Source organism: Pinus tabuliformis, chromosome 4_2 (assembly GCF_031772625.1).
Source record: "Pinus tabuliformis cultivar Carrire ecotype Pingquan chromosome 4_2, CPIR1, whole genome shotgun sequence".
Classification (NCBI taxonomy): Eukaryota; Viridiplantae; Streptophyta; class Pinopsida; order Pinales; family Pinaceae; genus Pinus; species Pinus tabuliformis.
In genome coordinates this window covers 928,472,510-928,493,737 of record NC_142304.1, presented here as the reverse complement: position 1 = coordinate 928,493,737, position 21,228 = coordinate 928,472,510, and the positions used below count along the sequence as shown (strand labels likewise).

Below are 21,228 nucleotides of genomic sequence, written 5' to 3'. Positions count from 1 at the left end.
CAGTCATCACCCACCATGGGCTGGTTCAGCTGTTAGTAATGAATGCCATCAGATGAATTCCAATCCATGGGAATTGTTTCGGGATTCTACAGAGGAAGAAGTAGCAGCCGCTGTGGCTACCAGGGAAGAGGACCCAAAAGCAATGGAGGAAGAAAACGTAGGAGAAGACGATTATGTTGTCTAGGAGGAACCGGAAGAGATGGAGATGGAGATGGAAGTAGAAGAATTTGAAGAAGAGGCTTCTCCCCAAGAGCAAGCCGAAACTATGGAGCCAATGGAAGATGCATGAGTTGACACAGAAGGGCCCACTAGTTTGTTATGGGTAGATTTTGTGTCTTTTCGAATGACTAACCCCTAGACCTAGTAGCAAGTCTAGAACAACAGGTAAAGTAAATCCATTGCTTTTCCTATAGCTAACAGATAAAACAAAGAGGAGCAAAAGTGCTAACCTATATCTCTTTCTTGATCCCTCTTCCCTTTGACCGCTTTCGCCGCTCCCTTCCATACTTAACTCACTTGAAAGGTACCTGCACACAAGACGAGACAGAAAACCATCAAAGCATACATACTGATTTGTTAACTAAACATACTATAGAGTCGAAAGTACAATATACATCACATAACACATGAATGGGAAAACGCATAGAACTCTTTATTCATAGAAAGGAAGATTACAACGCATGTAGATGCATGTTCAATTCAGTGTCATCCTCCCAGCTTCAAACCCTTGTCTCCTCATGGAAACAACAATTTGACATGATAACATTACTCTCTCTACTATTCTCATCCAAGCAACATTTCCTTAGCTTAAGAAGTCTCAACCTAGACTAGCCAATGAGAGCTTGGTTCTTTTATAGCTGAAAAGAGGAGGTTAGGCCATTAATGGCTCTCATGAATGATTTTCCATATTTGGGAAGTGGTTCCATGGAGGAAGGGATAATGGATTAAGGTTCATTCATCTCCTTCCTCATCCAAAAGCGAGCCCAATCCTTCTAGAAATCTCCAGAAGCACCCATTGGATGAGGAATCCAATGAGTTCATTTAAAAAATTCAATGGATCTTACTCATCGTAGGTGCAACAAAGGCCAGGTGCTATGCATAGCACCCAGACAGTGAAGTGCTTTCCATTCATTGCAGCTAGATAGAAGGCCACCTGCGATGATCTCCTTAGGGACATTTTTTGGATGAACGGTGTCATGAAACTCTTGGGAAGCAAGCATGACGTAGGTTAACTTCATTAGGGAATGAAAACAACTGAATTAGGGGTTGATGGACCTTAATAATACGGATCTGGAAGTTGGGGTTGATGTGCCCAAATTTTCCTATAACAGTTGCCCCCTAAAGAATGAAGTCAAAAATAAACATGTCGAGTGAGATGCTTTACCACTTGGAGAGAAGGTTTTGAAACAGAAGGTGACATGCATCAGTTACAACACAAATATCATGATACTTTGATTTTTTCTCATAATTAGCTGAGGGAAGGCATACCCATGCTCAGCTTATGAACTTTCATTACATGTACAAATATATTCATCTATAGATATAGACCCATGAATGGATGACCATGAATGTAAGGCCATTGTACATTTGATATAGTACTCCTGAAAAATATATCGCAGCCCAGATGGATGAAACTAGATCCGGGGTCTTTAATCTCGTCCAATATTTCACTCAAGTACAAGTCTAACCATGTGAATAGATTATCTAAAGTCGAACATGGAGAGACATCGTCTGATTACTAGCCAATGATGTAAGCCATTAACAAATGCGAGAGGAATCACCGATAATGATAATGACCCTCAAGGTACTATTCTGCATGGTGTGAATAAATTATTTGATGTCGAACACCATACAAAGTATTTCGGTCAAAGGCTAGTGATTTCAACCTATTGCCAGAAGCGAGAAACCTGCCATTGATGTATGCAAGCCTCAAGGTACTGAAGAGGTGTTTCTAAGTCAACTTTTTGGATGATGTGCTGCTGTCGACAAGAAGCGACACGTTGCAGGAGGGCCTTGATGTATCCCACGTCAACGACACGAAATGAGGTAAATGATTTTTGAGATGAAACGTCGAATGACGACACAAGGTTCAGGAATGGCGGGCATGAAGATGAAGGTTTACTGTAGTGTAAAGGATGAAGTTTTGAACTGAGTGACTTCTCTTGAACATATTGGCGACACTGAAGTGAATTGGTAGCATTGACCCAAAACAAAGTGATGGACGGTATGATAGACCAACGGTGTGATGACCATCAAGCTAAATGACCCAACCCACATAGTCACAGTGATGAGGTGAAAGTGTCATGTTCAAGAGCGACCTGCTACCATAAAGTGTTCCCAGCTTTTTCCCATTTTCCCTAGTCATTTTTGACCAGTACCTCTTTATTTTTAATCAAGCTTGAGGAGGATAACATATGCTTGTTGTATAATTCCACCCTTTGGGTGAATCCATTGCTATTTGATGTTTTAACGAGTCTAGCAAAGGTGAAACTCGATCTTGTCTAGATGGACAAGTTTGTCGCTATTTAATGTTTTTAACGAGTTTAACGACAAAGATAACTCAGTCCTTTTCACATTTAGAGAGTCTGAAAAGGGACTAAAAGGAAACTCCAAAAGTTCTTTTTTGTACATTTGTCTCTCAAGCCCGAAAAAGCATAAAACAATACAAGAGAGAACCTATTGATCATGTTTGACCAATGAGTACCTTTTTCGTAGTTAATCTATCTCAACCTGAAGAAGGGGTAAAACTATACTGAGTAGATATCGATTCTAGTCCATTGATGAGCTAGAAACGGTGCTCGACAATATTTTCATGTTTAGAGAGTTTGAAAAGAGCTTAAAGAGGACTCCATTTTGAGGAACGAGTGGTGTCTAGGGTAGCAATTGGTTTTGGTGATGTTGGAACTTCTCAAAACATGTTGATTTATGTGAATAGGTTAGCTAATAAGACCACTCGTTGCAATTGTCCCTCGAAAGGGTAAAACAACCAAGTGAAAGTGTATGATCAGCAAAAGGGAGGGTGGCGGTGGAATGAAATGACCAAGGCTCATCTGACGAAAAAAGGCTGATAGGATGGCAATCACAAGGGTTAAAAATAGAAACGGGTTCATTTTTAGACAAGCTTGAACCATAGGGAACTATGCTTGGATTCAGTTTCATGTTTACACAAGCTTGAAACGAAAAACTATGCTTGGATTCAGTTTCATTTTTACCCAAGCTTAAAACAAAAAACTTTGCTTGAGATTGGTTTACATGCCCCCAACATGATGAAAAGGAGAGTCTCCAGTAACCAGATGGAAGTCACTGTGGTGAAGCAGGATGGTTATCCAACACCTTTTTGGCTTCATCTAGATAGACAAAGGTGAATTGGATGACTCCCTTCACATAACCTACATGGAAACTTATCTTTACCACTAGGTGTATGCCCCCCAAGCTTCATTACATTCACCTAAGTAGACTACCCATGGCTATCAAGTGGATGGAATCAAGGTTCGCTTACGAGATCAAGTGAAAGACTCGATTGGGATTTTATAATATCTACTCAAATACTCGACTTAGAACTTTTCTCCAGGGGACCTTGTTTCATTTTAAAAAGAGCTTGACACAATACAAGGAACTCTGCTCTGATTCCTTGTTTCATTTTTTAACGAGCTTGACACAAGACAAGGAACTATGATCATTCTATTAGTTTCATTTTTTAACGAGGTTGACACAAGACCAAGAACTGTCCTCATACTCCTTGTTTCATTTTATAACGAGGTTGACACAAGACCAGGAACTATCCTCATATTCCTTGGTTTCATTTTTTAATGAGGTTGACACAAGACAACGAACTATCCTTAGAGACCATTGTTTCATTTTTTAATGAGGTTGACACAAGACAACGAACTATCCTCGAAGGGCCTGTTTCATTTTTTAATGAGGTTGACATAGTAAAAGAACTATCCTTGGGGACCCTTGTTTCATTTTTTAATGAGGTTGACACAAGACAACGAACTATCCTCGAACCCTTGGGTTCATTTTTTAACGAGGTTGACACAATACAAGGAACTATCCTCGGCTTCCTTGTTTCATTTTTTAATGAGGTTGACACAAGACAATGAACTATCCTCGGACCCTTGGGTTCATTTTTTAACAAGGTTGACACAAGACAACGAACTATCCTCGGGAACCCTTTGCTTCACAACTCCTAAAAGGTCATGAAGGAGAGATCTGGTTCCAATGCCCCCAGTACATGATGTACAACATCATTGAATTGATCATCAGTTGATGTAGGTATGGAACAAGTTGCCACATAATTAACTCATAGCAGGGATGATACCATTGGTACAAAGGGACCATTTAGGGAAGATGGTTGACTAGGAGCCATATTTGGACCGGGAAATGAAAGTTGGTCAACGGTGACAATCCTGCCTTCATGCGAGAAACAAATCACTCGAAAGAGTGTTGAAACAATAGCTCCCATGTCATAAACATAGTCACGCCTAAGAATTAAGTTGAAATCTAAAGCACCTGGGACTACCATCACATTCAGATAAATAGTTTTTCCTCCCAAAGTAATAGGTAATTGAGGGAGGATCCCTAATGGTTGACTGGTTCCTCTGTTAAAAGCCAACAGATTCTGTGTAACTGGCACAAGTGGCGGCGAACCGAGTGCTTGCCAAGAAATTGAGGAAAGGATACTCACTGATGCACCTTCATCTATAATAGTGCCAGATACAATCATATTACAAACTTGTACTATGATCTAGAAAGGCACATAAGAAGGAAGGCGGAATCCTGCCAGTCAATTCCAATCAAAGGAAGTGACCAGAGTACTTGGAGGGGGTAGCGTAGAAATGGGAGAATTAACCCCTTGAGTTACAAGAACTGGAGTATTTTCCTCTTATCTTGATGGAACGGGAGGACTGCCCCCAAGCTCCTTAGAATCTAAAGAAACAAAAAGAACTTGAGTGGTATCATTTTCACTCTCTTCGGGAAAGGTATGATTTACTGAAGGTGAAATTGGGTCAATTACTACCTTGACTTGTTGATTTGGGTCGGGTATAGACTCATGAGATTCACTTTCAGAGAGAGTGGGATTGACCAACAATTGATTTTGGTCAGTCAATTTATCAACTAGTGAAGGATTTAGGGAGAGTTTCCTGTAACCAGATGGAAGTCGCTGCGGTGAAGCAAGATGATTATCCAACACTTTTTTGGCTTCGTCTAGATAGGGACAAAGGTGAATGGGATGATTCCCTTCACGTAACCTACATGGAAACTTAACTTCACCCTTCTTTTCATGAACTTTACTAGCACTAGTTGATGTTGTGTCACCAACATGATCTCTAGAGGTTGGTGACATAGAATGATGTGAACGAGAAGACCATTCTTCTAAGATCTGAGGAATATCAGGACAATTTCGAAGAAGATGGTCTCCCACACAAAGTTTGCATGGATATTGAACTTTGTGAGGCTTGATGGATGGTTTATCATCAGATGTTGCATTCAAAGCAATGGTTGCTTGGTTTTCCCTCTGTTGAATTTTCTTCTTCTTCTTCTTAGCCACCTGGTTACTAGTACCAATACTTTCACCAGGTAAAGAGGAAGAAGGGGAAGAAGAAATAACCAAGGAAGAAGGAAAAGGGTCAACTTTAGGATCAACTGGAGGTTGATTTTTTCCAGTTGGAGGTATACTCAATTTCGGAGAAATCACGACATTTTGAACCAAGGAGGTTGAAAACAACCATACTAGCAAACCAATGGTAAATCCCGGAAGGGACAGTGTAGCCATATATGGAGCACCAATATTTCCAAATGGAGGAAAAGGACTAGGATTCCGATCAAAGGAATTCCTTGATTGGTGGACTCTGGATTTGTCATCATATGTTTCAACCTAAGATCAACCAAAAAACAAGCGTGGAGGATGTTATCCATGGTCAATTAACTTTTACGACACTGGAACTTAACTTTGCTTTTTCATTTTTTAAGAGTCGAGAAAAAGCAAAAGATGACTCTAGTCGCTTTCATTGTTTAATGAGCTTGAAAGGACAAGCACTCAGATGAACCTTTTCTTTTAAGGAGTCAAAAAGGAACAAAAGTAACTAATCTGGAGATACTAAGCAAGAGGGTTTACCAAACTAATCACAAAACTGCAATATACAACTTGGTGATAAATGAATTAGAAATTAACAAGGATTTACCGTATGGTAGTTAGTCTTCCCGAATGTTGTGTTTTGTGCATTGTGATCGGTAAGGCAGCAGACTCAGCTTCCGAGGGATAAAGGATTTCAACCTATTCGGGTCTCCCACTATATACACAATGGTACAAGGAGCACAAGTCCATACTAGTACTTATCGGTTCAGAGAGGAGGAATCACCCAACCTCAATGAAAACAACACACTAGGTTTTAAGACGTCAGAACACATCTATAGCCTAGACCTCTGGATGTTTTTGTTAGGTTCCAATGCATTATTAGATTAATTGATGTAAATTTTAGGTTGATATTGCTTAAAATTTGCCTTTGAGGGTTCACCACGAGATGTTTTCCGAAATTCCTAAAAATGCAACTAGAATGAGAAGCACTCTTTCCATTTAATTTCAATGAAAATCCCCAGCGGAGTCACCATTTTGTTATGGGAAAATTTAGTGTCTTTTCAAATGACTAACCCCTAGACCTAGTAGCAAGTCTAGAACAACATGTAAAGTAATTCCATTGCTTTTCCTATAGCTAACAGATAAAAGAAATAGGAGCAAAAGTACTAACCTGTTTCTCTCACTCGATCCCTCTTCCCTTTGACTACTTTCGCCACTCCCTTCTGTGCTTAAATCGCTTGAAAGGTACCTGCACACAAGCCGAGACAGAAAACCATCAAAGCATACATATCGATTTGTTAACTAAACATACTATAGAATTGAAAGTACAATATACATCACATAACACATGATTGGGAAAAAGCATAGAACTCTTTATTCATAGAAAGGAAGATTACAACCCATGTAGATGCATGTTCGATTCAACGTCATCCTCCCAGTTTCAAACCCTTCTCTCCTCATGGAAACAAAAATTTGACATGATAACATTACTCTCTCTACTAATCTCATCCAAGCAACATTTCCTTAGCTTAAGAAGTCTCAACCTAGACCAACCAATGAGAGCTTGGTCCTTTTATAGTTGAAAAGAGGAGGTTAGGCCATTAATGGCTCTCATGAATGCTTTTCCATATTTGGGAAGTGGTTCCATGGAGGAAGGGATAATGGATTAAGGTTCATTCATCTCCTTCCTCATCCAAAAGCGAGCCCAATCCTTCTAGAAACCTCTAGAAGCATCCATTGGATGAGGAATCCAATGAGTTCATTTAAAAAATTCAATGGATCTCGCTCATCGCAAATGGAAAAAAGGCCAGGTGCTATGCATAGCACCCAGATAATGTAGTGCCTGCCATTCATTGCAGCCAGATAGAAGGCCACCTGCGATGATCTCCTTAAGAGACATTTTTTGGATGAACAGTGTCATGAAACTCTTGGGAATCAAGCATGATGTAGGTTAACTTCATTAGGGAATGAAAACAACTGAATTAGGGGTTGATGGACCCTAATAATATGGATTTGGAAGTTGGGGTTGATGTGCCCAAATTTTGCTATAACAGAGTGCCACGGCCGAGGCTATCCCATAAGAACCAGCCTCGCCTGTGGAACTAGCAGGGAAATTTGGTAGCATGATAACCATAGAGGCAGGACCACAACAGGCAAGAGTGGGTGAATTGGTCGATATGGTGACCGAGGGTACCCCACAAGGACCTCCTACCACCATGGAGCCGATGGAGGAGGATAACCTGAATGAAGAAGAGGTCGTGACCACCTCGACCATGGAACCCATGGAAGAGGAGGAACAAGGACAAGAAGGGCTCGGAGCTGGGGAAGCCATGGGACTTGTGGAAGAAGCTCTGGGAGAGCTAGGGAGTGAGGTTGGCATTGAACCACAAGAAATAGTGTCGAACTTGGGACCGAACATTGAAGACTCGTGCCATTTCTCCTTTTTCTCCTCTATCCCACGAGGAGCAAGGGTAACTGGTTCCCCTCGGTGAAAAGAAGAAGATCTCACCATTCCTCTAGCTTTGGATTTGTCACAGAGGCCACAATCGTGTGGGGTGGATGCTACTTAGCCGACAGGCACTTCGGAGCCTAAAAGGTGGAAAGAGGTAGAGGTCCTTGAGGCTGGGGAACTGAGAAGGATTCTAACAAACACATTAGCAGGAGAGCATCTCGCAAGGGCATCACCTATCGCGATGAGCATGCAACAAGAGGAAGTAGCCATTGGTGAAGAGGAGGGACCAAGCGAAGCGGTTCCGATGAACGAGCCAATGGAAAAGCCAGGTGAGAAGGTCATGAAACAAGAGATAATCGAAGAAGAATGGGTAGAGGAGGAAAACCTGATAGTCGGCACAACAGAAGCCGTCCAGGGGGATTTACCTCCAGCTGCTGAAACTGAGGAAGGGTTGGTTGAGCAGGAATGGGTAAAGCTGTGTGAACAATGAAGACTCCCAGTCAAACAAAAATATTAGCAGCGGTTTAAAGAGACAATGCGACTTAAGATGGAGGTCAGGAAACTAAGGAGGCAGGTACACAAAATTCAATAGAGGATGAAGAAATACAAGCGACAAGCTAAAATTCCAAGGTCGTCAGAGTGGAAGCAGAGACTCAGATGCACCAGGTAGCCACAACCTCTACTACCACTCAAATAGACCCGGTCGAGTGATTGTTTGAAGACCATGAGTATGCCTTGACGACCAAAGTGCAAACTTGGAAATCTACTGCGGCCCGGTGATGAGCCCAAAAAATGGGTAACTTATTGGGCTCATTTTGCCTACTGTTCTTCATCAATCCACCATTTTTCATAATTTATGCATGTTTTTTGAGTATGTTTATGTTATTTGAACGAATGAGGGTGGTCACTTTACCAAGAAGGCTAATACGTGGTTATTTCAGGTTTTTTGGACAAATTTTGGAACAAGGCCAAGCAATTATGAGCTAGATGACAGCCAAGGGTGAGGATTCATAGGAAGGGTGTCTCTTGCATTAAATGGCCCTTCCTCGAAATCTCCACCCTCAACTCGGAGCTCAGCAGGCCACCAAAACGAATCCTAAAGGCAGTCGAGCAGCTTTGTGAAAAGTGACTGTTTACTGGCAGTTTGAACAGCCGAGCCCCTTGAGTTAAGGAGGGCTACTGAGGACCCTCGTAGTGCATAAATAGGAAGGATTTCAGCCTTCGTAGGTTACTTTTTGAACTATTGGGTTTTGCACTATAGTGTTGTCATTTTCTCAGCTCATTTTCGTAGCTACTGCTGTATAAATTTCTTGTGACATGGTTATTTTTGAGTAATGAAAAGCAGCTTTATTTGGCATCAGTTCTGAGTTTTTCTTAGGAGCCTACAGCTCTTGGGGTTGGGCCCAACCCAAGTGCCAAGGCTTCCTTTGTGTACTGTTATTTATTTGTTTTCATGTCTTTGCAAAATAATTTCTGTTAAGTAGATTAAAATCTTGCTGGTTACCTAGGTCATTGTTGATGATTAGAAAGGCTTTTTATGTTCAGATTGAGTTGATAGGTTAATCACAGGGAAGATCTTCAGAAAAAGGCCATCAAGCACCTCTGATCTCACCTCTCCCTCAGTGGGATCATGAGCTGAGACCAAGGTGTCCTTGCAGCTACCAAAAACACTGTCTTTGCTTCATCATGCAATTATTAGTGTAGGTTCTCATTTGCAGAAGTTGATACCAGTTGTGGTTATGCGTTTAGGATCATGATTGCTTAGTTTGCATAGCTATTTCACGTGATTTCATTGCAAATAAACTTCTGTTCATTTCCTTTGTTGTTACTTAGGTCAGATTAGAGTAAGGTAGCTAGGTCATTGGTTTTCCAAGTCATTGTTTGTTCAGCTTGAGAAATAACTTGCAGAGCGCCTGTAATACCTCTCCATCTACCCGTACTCCATCAAACCCATCTGCTCCATCCCCCAACTCTGATTCTTGCCTCACATTTGCTATGTTCCCTCACTTTGACCTAATTTCCATATTTTTGTGCAACATTTCTCTACTCCTCCTTGACAAATCCAACCATCCTCATGACTCCTCAGCTCCATCCACCAAGTCCTGGACCTCCTCACACCCTTATCCTTGTAGGTTTTAACCTCGTACAGAAATTACCTGCATACGAATTCTAAATCACAGAAAAATAAACAATGCGAGAGCATAACACATAAAACACATATACACAGAGATTTTCCCCTGGATCCCAAAACCGGGACTACTAGCTTGATTTTTCATTATTTTCCTTTCAATGTTACAATACATATTTATACATGCCGAAGCATCCAATACCATGGACCGAAAACCATCACGTCCAAAACCATGGACCGAAAACCATAGGTAGGTTCGCCCAACCTAATATAGGGTCCAAAAAAAAATTTCCTGGGGCGCTGCCCCGGACCCCGTAGAGGGGGGCTACCCGCCCCCCTCAAACCCCCCCGCTACGCAATCAGCGCAATGAAGGGGGGGATCCGCCCCCCCTCTAACCCCCTGGTTCACTACATAGGTTAGTCGTGGAAAGAATATAACACAACCCAACAATCTCCCACTTGTTGTTTTCTTTCCACAGGGGGCCACAGGAGAGCTTAGTCATTTTTCCAGCCCTGAAATGCCCATTGTTTCTCTACACCAAGAGAACTTCTCAGAGCTCACAGATTTTGTCAATGCATCTGCAGTATTCTTCAAAGTGTCCACCTTTACCAATAACACCTTTTTGTCTTCTATCATATCCCTCACAAAGTGATACTGAACATCAATGTGCTTTGTCTTTGAATGATAAGCAGGGTTCTTTGCCAAGAAAATTGCACTTTGGCTGTCACAGTCTATTCTTATAGCTCCCTGCACTAACCCCATACTTGAACACAATCTCTGCAACCAAACTGCTTCCTTGCTTGCATGAGTGGCTGCGACGTATTCTGCCTCTGTAGTTGATAGTGCCACTATAGATTGTTTCTTACTCATCCAATTGACTGCACCTCCAAATAGGTTAAACACATACCCACTTGTAGATCTTCTCTTATCCAAATCTCCAGCCCAGTCTGCATCAACAAAGCCACGAATATCCAACACTCTCTCCAATCCTGGTCTTCCTTGGTAGCACAAACCATAATCACTAGTGCCACGCAAATACCTGAAAACTCGCTTCACTGCTGTGTAGTGCTCCTTCCCTGGTTTTGACGTAAACCTACTCAATAATCCCACTGCATGTGCAATGTCTGGTCGAGTATAGACCATTGCATACATCAGGCTACCGACTGCACTCGCATATGGAACACGGGACATGTCCTCTTCCTCTTCTTGTGTCTTGGGACACTGTTCAGCAGATAACCTCACACCTACATGAATAGGAACCTTCACCGGTTTACTATCCTGCATATTAAACCTCTGCAGTATTGTCTCGACATACTTCCTCTAGTTTAACCAGAGCTTCCTCTTTGCCCGATCTCTTTTAGTTTCCATGCCCAAAATATATTTTGCAGCACCAAGATCTTTCATGTCGAATTTGGAGGACAATTGGGTCTTCAAATCCTGGATAATTTCTTTGTCATTTCCAACCAGCAACATATCATCCACATACAAGACCAGATAAATAACACGGTCACCAATTAATTTAAAATACACACAGTGATCTGCTTTGCTTCTGGTGAAGCCAAGTCCCCGTATAAATGTATCAAATTTCTGATACCACATCCTTGGTGACTGTTTTAACCCATACAAAGACTTCTTTAACTTTTATACCAGTTCTTTCTTACCCTTCACCGCAAAGCCTTCAGGTTGCTTCATGTAGATTTCCTCTTCCAAATCCCCATGAAGAAATGATGTCTTCACATCCATCTATTCTACCTCAAAATCAAAAGCAGCAGCAATAGATAAAAGTAACCTAATAGAAGTTACCTGGCAACAGGAGAAAAAATATCACCAAAATCAATTCCCGGCACCTGGGAATAACCTTTTGCTACCAATCGAGCTATGTATTTCTCCACCTTCCCTTCTTCATTTGTCTTCTTTTTGAACACCCATTTTCTTCCAATGGGTTTCCTTCCAGCCGGTAACTCCACCAGATCCCAAGCCTCATTTTTGTGCAAAGATGCCATTTCATCAACCATGGCCTCTTTCCAGAGTTTTCCATCCTCTGAATCCACTGCTTCCTTCACAGTTCTGGGATCATCATCAGTGACAGACAAAGCAAAATTTGAACAGAAAGCAGATGGACTATACCTTTCTGGCTGCCTTCTTTCTTGAATTGATCTTCTCAGAGCCAGAGTTTGTGGCTCTTCATCTTTTGATTCCTGCTCTGTTGTAGAGTCTGATTCTTCCTCCTTTAGCTCAAACTCTATCTTCTTAGGTTCCTTTGGTTGGACTTCATGTTTAATAACAACTTTCACCTCTCTGAACACCACATCTCGGCTATACACAACCTTCCTTGTTACTGGGTTCCAAAGCTTATAACCCTTTAAACCATCCTTATACCCAATAAAGACAAACTTTTCAGATTTACTATCCAACTTGGTTCATTTCTCCTTTGGAACATGTACATATGCATCACATCCAAATACCCTCAAATGTGAAAGAGAGGTTTTCTTACCAGTCCATACTTCTTGTGGAGTCTTATCCTCCAATGCTGATGAAGGTGACCTGTTGACCAAGTAACATGCAGTATCCACCGCCTCTGCCCAGAATTCCTGTCCTAACCCTGCACCACTGAGCATGCTTCTTGCCCTTTCCATCAACGTCTTGTTCATTCTTTCTGCGACTCCATTTTGCTGAGGTGTATATGGAGTAGTCTTCTACCGTGCTATACCACACTTCTTATAGAATTCTTCAAATTCCTTGCTGCAAAACTCTCCACCATTATCTGTCCTCAGCACGTTTATCTTCTTCTCTGTCTGATTTTCCACCAGAGCCTTAAATTCTTTAAACTTGTCAAAGACTTCAGATTTCTTCTTAAGGAAATATATCCATGTATTCCTTGAGAAGTCATCTATAAATGATACATAGTACATAGACTTACCCAGTGATGGAACTTTCACAGGTCCAAACACATCACTGTGCACAAGCTCTAATATCTGTTTCACCCTCTTAGCACCAGAGGGGAAACTCACCCGATTCTGCTTCCCATATACACAATTTTCACAGAAATCAAAATCCAGAGAGCTATTACTCATACCTTCTACCATACCTTTACCATGAAGTATTAGAAGGCCCTTCTCTCCAATATGTCCAAGCCTTTGATGCCACATCATGGTCTTCTCTCCAGAGACCACTAGATTTTCAGCTCCACTTTCAGGAACCACAGAACTGTTGCACCCATCAACAACAGTGCTACCTTGCAGCTTGTACAGAGTTCCAGTCCGAACTTCTCGCAACAATACCAGTGCTCCCCGAACCATCTTGTAGGTATCCTTCTCGAACACTGTTTTTACACCTGCATCATCCAACTTGCTTACAGAAATCAGATTTTTGGCCAATGCAGGAATATGCAGAACACCCGGAAGTGTTCTAACCCTTCCACCTTGCAACTTCAACTTTACTTTTCCGCGACCAATGATTCTAGCCTTCCTATCATCCCCTAAGAAGACATCACCACCATCGTATTTCTCATACTCACAGAACTACTCTCTATGGGGAGTGAAGTGAAAGGATGCACCTGAGTCAATCAACCATGCCTCATGATCTACATGTGTACTTGAAGAAGCCAAGTACACATCCCCACCTTCATCCAATGTGGTTTTCACCTCTGCAGAAGGAGCATCATCAGATCCCTTTCCTTTATCAGGAGCTTTAGATTTACGGTCCCTTTTGAAGTGCCCTTCCTTTCTCCATTTCCAGCACACCACCTTTACAGGTTTTCCTGGAGATTTAGATCTCCCACTAGATGACTTATTTTTGTTTCTATTCTGGGACCGTCCTCATACAGACAAGGCATCACCATTCTGGCTCTCCATATTTTTCCGTCTCATCTCCTCCGTCAGCAAGGCTGAGACTATTTCATCAAACTGCAAAGTAGTTGCATTGCTACCTAATGCAATAACCAAACTATCCCACGAATCTGGTAGAGAACACAACAAATTGATGCACTTATCTTCATCTGAAATTTTAATATCAATAGACGCTAACTGACTTACCACAGTATTAAATGCGTTCAGATGCTTTGTCACCGAGTCTCCATCTTTCATCCTCAGGTTATACAGCTTTTTCCGCAGGAACAGTTTATTCACCAGAGACTTAGATTGGTACAAAGTCCCTAACTTGTCCCACAAAGCCTTCGCCGTAGCTTCCCCTGATACATTTAGCAATACTGAATCTGAGACACACAATCGTATTGTGCTCTTTGCCTTCTGATCCAACTTCTTCCATTCTTCATCGGTCACTCCCGTTGGTTTAGTACCTGGATCTACCGCGATCCACTGATCTTTATCCACCAACAGATCCTCCATCTTGAGTTTCCACAACTCAAAACTCTGACCATTGAACTTCTCGATCTCTATCTTTCTGCTGCTCGCCATCTTCTTTCACCACCAGAATCGATCTCGCAGATCTCCCACTGAACAGGGTCTACCACAGGCTTGAGCAAAACCCCTCAGCAACAAAGGCGTCCCCTTGAAGCCAAAATAGCTCTGATACCAAGTGTAGGTTTTAACCCCGTACAAAAATTACCTGCATACGAATTCTAAATCACAGAAAAATAAACAATGCGAGAGCATAACACATAAAACACATATACATAGATATTTTCCCCTGGATCCAAAAACCGGGACTACCAGCTTGATTTTTCATTATTTTCCTTTCAATGTTACAATACATATTTATACATGCCGAAGCATCCAATACCATGGACCGAAAACCATCACATCCAAAACCATGGACCAAAAACCATAGGTAGGTTTGCCCAACCTAATATAGTGTCCAAAAAAAATTTCCTGGGGCACTGCCCTGGACCCCGTAGAGGGGGGCTACCTGCCCCCCTCAAACCCCCCGGACAGGGGGGGCTACCGCCCCCCTTGTGACCCCCCCGCTGCGCAATCGGCGCAACGAAGGGGGGGCTCCGCCCCCCCTCTAACCCCCGGTTCACTACGTAGGTTAGTCGTGGAAAGAATATAACACAACCCAACAATCCTACCCCCATACTCACTTCTCCACCTTTCTCTCTCCATCCACCCTCCAAAATCCCATCTCTGAACATCCTGTAGAACCCCTGCAGACTTCCTGTAGAAGCTCACGAAAGTGGTTTCTTGATAGCCAAACTCTGTGGAACTCTCTAGAAGGGTGCTAGGGACCCCTTAGGCCCTCTTCCAACCTTTCCAACCTCCTACAAGCGTTTCCTCTCACCAATCCACCTCTGCATAGTCAAAAACCAGTTAAAGCACATGCGTGACAATTCTGACACTTTACTCAAAAATACAAAAAGATTTTTTTTTTTATTTTTTTATTTTTTTTTACTGTAGAAGTAGCTTAGACACATGCATTTCACCTTCTTAGAAGTCAATGGCATCTCTTTCAGTAGCTTTCGTCCTCTTTCCCGCATCAGTAGGATTAGCTGGTAAAATTAGGGTTTGCTAGGGTTTGTGTTTCCTTTTAGCTTTTCAGTTTCTTTCTGCAAGTAGATTAGTCTCCTTTGAGTTAGGTTCCATCCATCAGTTAGAAAGCTTCTTCTCAGAGCTCATAGAAGTTGGCTTAAGCTCCTAGTGGACTTGTGCCAGCTGACCAAGTGACAGCTGCGGCAGGAGCTAGTACTTGTGCATACAACATTGTCGCTTCCAAGTTTGTTACGAACTACCACGTTGATAAGAGTAAAGAAGGGAGTCCCAGGAGTTGCAACATTATTGCTGCAATACTGGAGCCCACCACCCGGTATCAAAATGAGGTCATAAGAACTCAGGAACGCGCCTCCACAACCATTTTTGAATATGTGGAGTGCATAGATATCATGAGATTAAGGCATGTAAAGTAGTAGCTCAAGATGGAGCAGCTAGAGAAGCAAGTGGCAGAGATGAAAGCTGATAAGGACCAGATGTTCAATTTGGTGCAAGAGGTGATGGCATGTTTCCCCCCTGCTTCTTCTTATTCTTTATTCTTGCATGAATGTTTTCTTTTATTCTACACGGAGAGAATAAAAAACAAGATTAGTTATGAAATAGAAGATGTGTACAATTTCTCTGAATAATGAGGAGTCATGACGTGCCAACTCAACATTTGATGTGTGAGGTTTACCTGCATGGGTATCTACTGCACCTGGACAGAGAATTCAACCTGGTCTCATATGTGGGGGACATTCATTTATGGGCCCTCACCTCTTACACTTTCAATCAAATCAACTGGCAGAAGGCTTTTAACACTTTTGAATCCAATCAGGTTACAAAGCCATTTATAGTAAGAGGAGAACATGAGAGGTCAATCACAATGTTCATTAAACGCAACAAATTTTGGGGGATTGAGGGGAACAGAGACAAAATGCTGAGGACACAAAATTGGTGCCTTGATCTTTGTGTCAGGCAATTAATCACATTTCAAGATGAGGCCTTGGATTGTTGTCAGAAAAGGTGGATGCTTTCACCAACAGCTGTCCCGAGCAGGGAACCTTTTGGGGCATAGAATTTTGCACGAGTTCTCCCCAGAGTGCCCAGATATGTGGCATGTGTCCAAACATGCGGGGTCCAGTGGATGGGGATCCAATTTCAGTTTCCTACTATTTGGTTGCTTGTACAAAATTACACTCCTGCGTATAATGTTCTGGCAGACTAGTGGAAGGAAGTCCTCCTTTCAGATGGTTTTAATGTTCTAGGGACAGAGATGGCTGTAGAATATGATCTCGTTCATCTTCATGAAACCTATAGTTTGCTAAATGCAGACCTACGAAGGTGGCGAACTGCATGAGGGCATGCAGAAGGCTAGTTGGTGGGAAGATGTTGGGCACCAAATCAGGCTATCATTCTGTTGCATTTCCATCACCCTTTTTGACATTTTTGCACTTATTTACCCATGTTTGTTATGCTAAATTTACAAGAAAAACACCCCTGACTTGCCTATTGGAATATTTTATTAATGAAGTAAAATCACGGAGTCTTACCTATTCGTAGTGCTAAAATGTATGTTTGACCGCAACTTTTGGAGAACAGAAACCATTGCTTCAGCATCTCGCAGCAGATCCAGCAACGACCAACCATAAGGAGGCTGCGCAGCTGGAGGCACAGATCCCTGAACCATTCTTGGACCTCTTGCTGATCTTGTTTATCTGGACTTGGTGCCATTCCAACTAATGTATACTTTTTAATATATGGTTACCATGTTTTGGGGAAAGATGTTGTTCTCCCGCACTGTGTATAAAAGACAGATTGTTCCGATAAATGGGGATTCCCCCATCGATATTGTAATTGCCTGTTTCAAATTAATAAAGTATCATCTGTTTTATTGTTCTAATCTTCGTTGTGACTAACGCAACCTTGATCAAAGAGCTAGGCCCGCTCTTTTGATCAGGTGATGTGTCTTTCTTTGTATGTTATTTATTAGTTACGCTTGCTGTTACAGTTCTTTAATTCTTGTAATTGTTTTCTAGAGTTCTATATGTAGTTTAATCTTACAACAATGTTTTGAATCTTAGCCGCGAACCCTTGGTTGGAACGGATTGTGCTTTTGCCCCTGCATATACCTTGCGCATTGCCTTGAAAGGATACGTACCTGGATTGATAAATTACTGTCGAAATAGGGTGAATAAATCGTTCATACCTGGACACCAACATCTACTGCTGGGCTACATTCCCTTTTAGTACTGGTTTGTTGTTCCAAATAATGGATTACTACTAGAACACTACCTTCAGGCCACATTAGCAGGCTTTAGATATCCTAGCCATATTAACGAAATATAATACCATGTTAAAGCTTGGATAGCCTAGGTATCAAACCCAAGGCTGGTTAGCATAGCATACCACTTAGTTACATGCCCTTTCATGAAAACCTTTTTATTCCTAGACTAAGGATTTCTATACCAACGGAAGCCCTTCTTTGGATGCAAAATTTAATCCATTTACGCAGGATAACAACTAAGATATTTTTCAAATTTGTTCACACTTTATTGACTACTTTAGGGACAATGGAAAACAAACAGAGGAATTTAGTAGAATTAGGGTCAATTCAAGCATATATTAAATTGGAATGAATAGAATAATGGGTATCTTTTGCTTTGCATTGAAATCTGTCTAGTTTCTTGTTAATAATTTTGTAAAAATACACATAATTCTTCCTCAACGTTGCTTAAGGTACCTGCAATGGTATTTTATGAAAGCTCTATATTAGATATCATACCTCAATATGTAGAGATTCATGATTATTGATAGTAACCCTCTATAAGGTAACTATATTTTAATTATATTAGAAATAAAATGGCTTACTTAAATACATTTTATAGCAGGATAAATTCATTAGTGATGTTATCTTTTTATTTTCCTTTCCAAAGTGACCATTGAAAGGTAATGGTAGAATGAGTGGTCTAATGAGAGTACAAAGACTTTTATTGGCCAGACTAATACTCACAAATATTCCAATGTGCCTGCATATATTTCATTGTGGACATCTGCCATGCCATTTCTTTGCAGTTATTCCTACTGTTTACACAAAGATTAAGTGCCTATTATAAGAAATATTTTCTCTATAGTTTCTATGTCTTTTATTGAGCTTATAATCAAGGAAAAAACATTGACCAGGAGCCAGATTCTTTTATCATGTATATAGATACAAAAATTGGTAGTACGTTCTATGCCCTTGCCCTTGTAAAAATCTGGGGTTCCAAACCATTCTTGCTTGTCAATATCTTGAATCAAAAGTTTTTTGCATTTTAATGGGGTGATCATATTGGATGGATTTTTTAGGTTAATTTGCACAGCAACACTGAATGTTCTCCAAAGCATTCAAATTTTGTTTATTACCAATACTTGTGGTATATTTTGAATTTTAAAAAATAATTTTTGTGACTTAAAGTGTTTCAGAACCTGGTTTGTCCAACATTATTGATTATTGTTGATTACCCTTGCCATCTTCTTTGTAAATTGACATTGTGTATTCTTCCTTGTGCAACTAGTCTGGACTTTGAACCAGTGCAATGACATATTTTTATATATTTGGGTAAGTATCCCATCATTTTATGCTTGAAAATGTTTGGCAAGCCTATGTAACATTCTATATGCCATGGTTCTAAAGAACTCCTCACTTCAAGGTAGGGATCTATTATCCAAGATGCATTAGCCTCCATTTTGTGAAGCATTAACCATGGACATATTGTCACATAAAATAGAACATAATTTTTTGTCACTTGGCATCTTGTTTTTCCTTCAAACTTTATTTGAAGAAATGCCTACAAAATTCTGACTCATCAAGCTTCTCTTATTGTGATGTGAAATTTGTTTGATTTCACATCATCTATGCTTTTATCCAAATGCTATTCATATATGTGTCTATTATTTATGTCATGACAATATCAATTGGTTTTTCAAGTTGTTTTTAATTGACAAAGAGCAAAAACCTTAAGGCCTTTGGAGTTCAGAAACATCTTCACCATTAATTCTTATGTGCGAAAAAAATACGTGATATTTAAGTGCCCACCAATTCATGCGTGCGCTTGTGTTTGTGTTTTCGTACACTAATTAAAATTTTGGTCTTGATATCCACCTCCAAGTTGTAAATATCAGAGATTGTAACTCAAGATATACAACCTTTTGCTTTGTGACTTTGAGGTTCATCTTAGACTTGGGTTTAGATAGGTTTGCAATAATGTAATAACAAGAAATTCCTTAAAGGGTCATTTAAATAGGAGTGTTAATTAAGATAGGTTTTTATTACGAGTCCATTTAACATAGCATTGTCTTACTATTGTTTACTAGGATTTACTCTTAAGGTTGTAATACAGAGTGTAAATATTCAGATTTCTGTTGTAAATAAAAGTATTTCCCAAGGTTCTTTAGGAACTTATTTGCACTTGAACATTAATTTAATTTTTTTAGACATTTTACTCTAATTAACAAATCCCTACAAAATGGGCACATATCAGATTATATCTACTATGCCATTGTAAGCTGGGAAGACTCAACCTAGGAAGATGCCTTGCTCGACTCTAAACTTTAAGGATATTTAAATGCAATGCTATAGTTAGCATCCAAATATAATATTTTTGCACATGGGGATATAGCCTTTAATGTTTGTGGGAGTACCAAAAACATTGAGGTTGGCCCTTCAAGTTTTCTTTATCTCTCTGTTTATTATAGTATTAAATCTTGATTATTCTAGGTTAAGATGGATCTATCTGTGTATATCAAACGACATTCTAATCATAGAAATAATATTTTCTTCTAATCGTAGTAAGATATGTGTATGTGTAGGATGCTAATATAATGTGGTTATGGAACCCCTTCACAAGGTTTTCCCCATATGCATATATTCATATTTCTTCCGACAAATATAATGGTAGGCCATTTGATGTCCATAATATGCCCAATGGAGGCTACAAGTATGTTCGTTCCAACAAGTGCACCATCAGCTTTTACAGATATTGGTATCTATCGAGAAGATGATTTCCTAGGCAAAACAAGCAGGAAGTTTTAAACATTGTAAAGTTTACAAGAGGGTTTGTTCGGAGAGGGATGAAGTTCATGTTCCTTAGCACTTAATACTTTGGTGGATTCTGCCAAAGAATACAATACTTAGACGATGTTTGCACAATGCATGCCAATTGCTGCAAAGTACTGAAGGCTACGATTATTGATTTCAGACAAACGTTGGATGATTGGTCAGAGTACAGAAACCCTCCTCTCAATTCTACTCGTAAAGTGAGCAAGTGAAGACCTCCCAAAGCATGCTTACATTCTGGCATACTTTCTTGAGGTATGACACCTATCCCAACAGAAGGAAGTTCAAGGATATGACATACTTTAGAGAATGCAGAGTTTACATACCAGCAGAACTAAATACATGGACAATGAATTCCATCATATGATTTTAGCAATCACATGTTGATCCTACTGGAATATTTGGAGAACAAGAATTAGGGAAAAGGAAAGAGAGGAGAAAAGGTAAATTCAAAGAGAAATCAAATTTTCCATATTCTCTAGATGTTTCACAAGTTAGAATAAGAAGTTAAAATACTCTTCAAGATGAAATTGCTAAGAAAAAAATTA

General features: G+C 40.4%; 1 pseudogene; it reads left to right on the top strand.

Moving 5' to 3' along the window:
* The window catches only part of LOC149172735 (uncharacterized protein At4g15970 pseudogene), a 29,973-nt pseudogene extending 9,039 nt beyond the window's left edge, over window positions 1-20,934 (top strand).
* The last annotated feature ends 294 nt before the right edge of the window (window positions 20,935-21,228 follow it).